The 6,579-nt window shown below is 34.1% G+C and overlaps 1 pseudogene; it reads right to left on the bottom strand.

Annotated features, from left to right (window-relative positions):
• Window positions 1-5,181: 5,181 nt before the first annotated feature.
• Window positions 5,182-5,598, bottom strand: LOC149242966 (ethylene-responsive transcription factor TINY pseudogene; annotated as a pseudogene).
• Between the last annotated feature and the right edge of the window lie 981 nt (window positions 5,599-6,579).

Genomic DNA, 6,579 nt, shown 5'->3' with positions numbered 1-6,579 from the left:
TATTTTGCAAAAGTAAAAAAAAAATGAATGTATATGTAAAGCAACTATTCCTCTCCATCATTTCGCATAAAGTCAAAGATGATTTTTGAGCATTGCAATTTTTTTTTCAGGCTACAAAGATATTTACAAATTTGTTTGAATGACTTGTATTGACCAATTAATAAAAAAAATTACATTTTAGAATAATATGTGCTAAAATTTAGAAGTATTTGTTAATACATTTATTTTTGTATTTATGATAAAGTATATAAATATTTATTTGAGAAATTATTTATGTAAATAAATTTATGTTACCTAACAGTTCAATATCATATGGTGTTTTTCTTAGTTTGGTATCTTGGTTTCATAAAAATAGATATTTCATATTTTTATAACATGAAATAGCTTAAATTTAAATATCACATTGCTAATTAAAATTAATATGTAAATTGAAGAGTCTTTGAATTTTTAGACAGTATAAAGATTATTAAAATAATTTATTTATGATGTTGCCTAATTTAATATATTTATTATAATTTTTAATCTAAAATAATTAAATAAATTAAATTAAAGTATTAAGTGTATTATATTTTTCAATCCACATTATTATTGTTTTTATTTTTTAAGGTGAGAGTAATTAGAAGTATTTAAATAACTCACAAAAGTTATTTTTATTTTTTCTTATGTTTTAAATTTGAATCTATTATTATTTTTTTAAGCTTTATCCACGATATTAAATTTGTGTTATCATGATTTTTTAAACAATTTAATAACAAAATTATTAATATTTTAATTATATTTATTCTTATTTAAACTAAGCAATAGTACTCACTACTAATGATACAAATTTAATATCGTATATAAAGCTTAAAAAAATAATAATAGATGGAAATTTAAAACATTAAAAAAGAAATATAATCATACAAATTTAATATCGTGGATAAAGTTTAAAAAAATAATAATAGATGAAAATTTAAAACATCAAAAAATAATTAAAAATAACTTTGGTGAATTATTTAAATAATTTTAATTACTCTTACTTTAAATTGTACTACAAAGCCAATTTTCCAAATAGTATAGATTGATGCCTTCAACTTTCTGACTCATTTATGAAAGCCTATCTAAACAATTTACAATGCACTAAGAATCCCAAAGTGAAACGATCTATGCCAATTTAAGATTTCAATGTCAAGCCTAAGAAATAGCCAATATAAATGTCTTGTAGATACAAGTTTGACAACAAATGAAACTAGCACAGGAATAGATTTTTACCTCTATCAACCAATCAATCAAGATTGCCCTCATTTTCTCATTAATTTCAGTTGCCTTGTCATATAATCTGGAGGTATGCAACTAATGGTTTGGACATATGGACATATGGTGCTACAAACTTTTACTCAAAAGAAAATAAAAAAATACCTTAACATTCCCAAAAAAACTGCAATAATTGACAACAGACACACCTCAATCTTCCTATAAAAATTGTATATATCTTCAACATATTCAACAACTTACAATTGATTTTCAGGGTCTCCATCATCCATGATAGGAAGAGCATTGTGGCAGTCGTTGCATGCATCCTGAAATTACGCTTATCAAGATTATTGAACTTTTTTTATCCTACTTACATCATAAATATACACAAAGATATTTGAAGTCTATAACACCTGCTAGTAATTTGGTGTGGACGTGGGTACTTAAAATAAGCAAGAATATCTACAAAGTAGCCCTTGTTCAAATACAATAATTAGTTCATACATTTCAAAATTCAATAATTGAACTAAGTAGCAGGGAAACGCTAGCTATGCGGCCTTGTTTTATAAATAAAAAACAATTTCATTACCTTTTTAAACCCAACATGTTTAAATTCCCTACGAAACGTTTGGGAAATTTCAATTTTGACGTTGCATAGAATAAACCCGGAAAATCAAGTTGTAAAAAAGTAAAATCACTTTAGGCTAGTGTGGAATCTTCAGTCTTCATGCACTGGTGGGCCTTGTAAGTTCCTAGGTAGAACGAGTGAGGAATATCAAGTTGTAAAAGGAAATCATGAATGCGGTTTCAGCGTTGAGTCTTCCCTCTTCACGTGTTGGTCGACCATCAAGTAAAAGAAGTGGACGATATTTGTGGACGTCATTTTGCTTGGCACGTTGGTGGCCAAGAAATTCAGAAATTGTCAAAACGCGTGGAGAAATATCTCATAAAGTGGCACAGCACGCTGGCAATATTATACTGAATCATCGAAATATTACATGAGATAAATGGCATCTCTCATCTGAGTCTTCGGCCATCAAGTAAAAGTAGTGGATGATATTTGTGGACGTCGTACCGCTTCCCGCGTTGGTTGCCAAGAAATTCAAAAATTGTCAAAACACGTGGAGAAATATCTCATAAAGTGGCACAACGCGCCACGAGTATTATACTGAATTGTCCAAGCAGAATAACAAAAGACTTAGCTGAACTCCAAGTAGAATATCTAAAGTGGGGCTAAAAAATTCATACATCTCACATTACAAAAATCTTCAACAACATCATACAACAAGGGCTCCCCACAGATTAGACAACTAGTCTAGCAATACCTCTTTTCAAGAGCAGTGACGTCAATAATACCTCCAATTATAGAAACATCATGATAAACCCTTTGTTTGCAAAGCTATTTGGAAGCATAATAGAAAACAAAATTAGCAAATGGGCAGAAGAAAGAGATAAGCGTGCTAAAGGGCAAGCATGTTTTAGACCTAAACATTCCACAGTCGATCATTGTATAACTTTAAGGCACATCATCGAAAAAATGTGGGAGAAAAAGGAAGAAGTCTTGTGTCGCTTTGTTGATTTCAGAAAAGCATTTGACTCGGTTCCTAGGGATAAGATTTGGCACAGAATGGAGGAACTTGGGATTCCTAAACATTTGAGAGCAACTGTGCATAGGCTGTATGAAGAGGTGAGAGTCAAAATTAGAACTTTAGCAGAAATTTCTGAAAGTTTTAGAAGCGATATCAGGGTCAAGAAAGGTTGCCCACTGTCTCCTACCCTTTTTGGTTTATACATCGACCAGCTAGAGGAGTGGTTAAATTCACAAGGGGGTGATGGTATCTATTTGGGCAAGTTTGTTATAAGACTTATTTTGTATGCAGATGACCTTATTCTTATTGCTAAATCAGCTCTTGGTTTGCAAGAGCGCTTACTATCCCTTGAGCATTTTTGTACAACTGTGGGGATGCAAGTTAATATCAGCAAAACAAAAGTAGTTGTCTTCTCTAAGAAAAGAAAACATAACCAGCATAAGTTTTAAATTGAAGGCAACATTCTGGAAGAATTTTCAGACTACAAATACCTCAGAATTGACTTCAACAAAAATCTAAGTTGGAATGGTTGTAGAAAGAAAAGAACTTTGGGGAGTTGGAAAGCATATTATGCTTTTCAAAATAGGTGTAGAAAGGCAGATTTATGGGACTGGAATGCCACTCAAACTCTTTTTGGGCTTCTAGTGATTCCGGTAATTCTATATGGTTGTGAACTATGGGCCAGCAGTCCATCCGACATGCAGTGGAGACAAATTGAGAAAATTCAGAAGCGTTTGATTACAAACAAATTTAAGATTAAAAGTGCAGTTCCTTACGATATCTTGCTAAGTGAAATAGGGACCACTCCTATTGAAGCAATTGCCATGGTGCGAGTCATAAGGTATTTAAAAAAAATTGAGCAAATGGAAGAGGGTAGATGGCCTAAGGTTGTCTTTAATGATTGATTGTGCAAGAGAAAAAAACTTGGATGCAAAAAAATAACAAATGGTTTTAGTAAATGGGGCATTTGCTTGAACGTGTGTCCCATAAACAACAAAGAGATAAAATGTTTTATTATGGAAAAGTTCCACAAGCATATTTGGGGCAAGGAGCTAGGAAGAAAGAAAAATTATTATATTGAAGTGTTTAATCCCACTCATAATCATTAACCAACGGCATACATAGAGGCCAATATCTCTTGGAGAGCCAAAATTCTTATTGCTCAGTTAAGGACTAATTCTCATCAACTACATTGTGAAACAGGGCGCTGGAAGAGGCCAAAGGAAATTTGGGAGGAAAGAGTATACATTTTTTTTTCTTCCGAAAAAGTGGAAATAGAAAAACATTTCATTTTAGAATGTGAGGCTTTTAAAGACAATAGGGAAAGTTATGTAGATATGCTGGCAGCTAGCTCTTGGGATAGTCTATTTAGCGAGAGGTTTGTTGAGAAGCTGGGAGAATTTATTTTGAAGCTTCACAAAAGAAGGGCCAAATACATCAAGCATATGAAGAAGCAAGCTGTCCCATAGGCTATCTTTATCCTCGTGGATATTAAAAATAATTTATTTCTTTCTTTCTTTCTAAATAGTATCTCCCATCTGCACCACACCTTTAAATACGCGTCTATGGTATCCAAAGCATCATTACTCAATGTTTCCACCACATTTTTAAATTTTGAATTCCATTGAAGCTTTGCATCCTATTATTATTATCCCGTTTGTCAGTTCTCATACATTTCCACATTTTAGTATTAATGGCAAATCTAAGTATATCCGCTCAAGGTTCTGCTGCTTCCTCTTCCATGGCCTCCTCTTCTACCTCCACTTCTTGTACTCCTTGGGATCTGTTCATTAATCATCGCGGTCCAGATGGTAAAATGGCCGCCGGATATCTATATCAACGCCTTACTTCCAATGGATTAAGGAGAGTCTTTTTTGACAAGGAAGAGATGGAGAAGGGACAAAACATTTCTCACTAGATAATAGAGGTTATTCGTGGTGCGTCTGTTCACATTGAAATATTTTCACCAAGGTATGTTGAATCTTTATGTTGCTTGGATGAACTTGTGCTGATGGTAGAGTCAGGGAAAGCCATTCTTCCAATTTTTTACAAGGTTCAACCTTTGGTGGTCCTCTATAATGTCAAAGATGGAGCGTACGCTAATGCCCTGCGAGACCTTGCAATGAGAACTACACCTAATCCTAAAACTAGTGAAGTGAAGCCACATTACAGCTTTAACAATATTCAGAAATGGAGAGGCACACTTTCTGAAGTTGCCGGTTTAAGCGGTTACGAGATTAGGTGAGTTGCATGTCCTCTTGTCCCTTAATATCTGTCTTAGTTTTCATTTGTTGGATTCCCACCATGTTGAGATTCTCTTAGTTTACATTCGTAAGCGTTTCTCACTTGCTTTGTTTACTCAATTCAAGGACGAGGACGACGAATTTGAGGAACTGGACAATGTAGAGAAAGAAGTTCTGAAAATGATTCCAAAGCCATTGGTGCATGTGGCAAAACATCCAATGTCTTTTGAGGAAGATGTGGGAGGGCAGGGAAAGTAGTGAAGGAAGTGGGGGAAATTGAGAATAGCGGAGTGGCCCCTCAAAGCGAAAGCTGCAACATCATGTGCACAAGCTGCCATTTCTGGGGAAGAATAAGAGCCCAGCCAGATCCTTGCCCGCTTTCCAGGAACCCTAATTTCGGAGACCCAGCTTCCCCAGTCACGCTTTCTTACGCCGACATATAGTGAATGCCTTGCAGCTGATCTTCTGACGCTCTTCATCTGCCACGTCTTGTTACAGCTATTGGTCTTGCTGCAATCTGCTCCGTCCGACATGGTGTCTAAATTTAACCACTGTGTCGCTCAATACAAAATTTAATGATGCAGAACGCTTTGCCTCTATGCAAACATTGAAGCAAAGATATCTGCATAGTAATAAATATGTATATTTAAATATACATTTATTGATATGCTCAGAGGTTTTCTTGTCAAATCCAGGTTGTTGGATGCTAATGTTAAATTGAACTCGAATGTTCGGAAGTAACTAATTGATTCTACTTGATAAAGCATTTTTATGAGCCTTAGGGTAATTGTTCACGTTTTGGAGTTTATATATATATATATATATATATATATTTGAATTATTTCAGGAGTCATGATTGTTTAGTTTAGTTTAAATTTGAATTTAAGATTATGAAAAATTTTGATAGAAATTTTTGAAAATCTTAATTATAAATGTCAAACTTCAGGATTTTAGGTGTTCTATGAGTTTTTGATGCCGCTAAATCCATTTCCACCCTAAAAAAAAACGATTTGACAATTTACTCACATACTCCTCTATTTCATGGTTTGGTGTTTGTTAAACCTACCCTGTGCGCAATGTGCAGAGATGGGATGGTAGGCCATAGCTCAAATATATAAACAAAAAATCAATATATGAATTTATTTCATGTTCCTTATTATGCAAACAAATACGTGTCCATTCCTTTGTTAATTGTTAAGATGAGGATCATAAAACAATGTGGCTAGGAAACACTCACATTTAAATTGTCTTCGTCACCCCCTGGACCCCCCTGGAGGCACACATTTATGGGCGACGTTGCCGCCACATTATGAACTGGGGTCCAACGCAGTGATACCTCTGAATAAAGAAGATAATCAGGCTCCATACCAACAATCTCCCACTTGGAGACTGATTATAGCAACTTCACCACTGCTTCATTTGCTAGACAATGACTTCCCTTTGGACCTGGTTGTTTCTCATCTTCATCATCATACTTGAAGACCAATTGAAACTGAGCAAAATCTCAGTTTATC

The sequence above is a fragment of the Pinus tabuliformis genome, chromosome 8 (assembly GCF_031772625.1).
Source record: "Pinus tabuliformis cultivar Carrire ecotype Pingquan chromosome 8, CPIR1, whole genome shotgun sequence".
Lineage (NCBI taxonomy): Eukaryota > Viridiplantae > Streptophyta > Pinopsida > Pinales > Pinaceae > Pinus > Pinus tabuliformis.
This window is presented reverse-complemented; position numbering and strand designations above follow the sequence as displayed.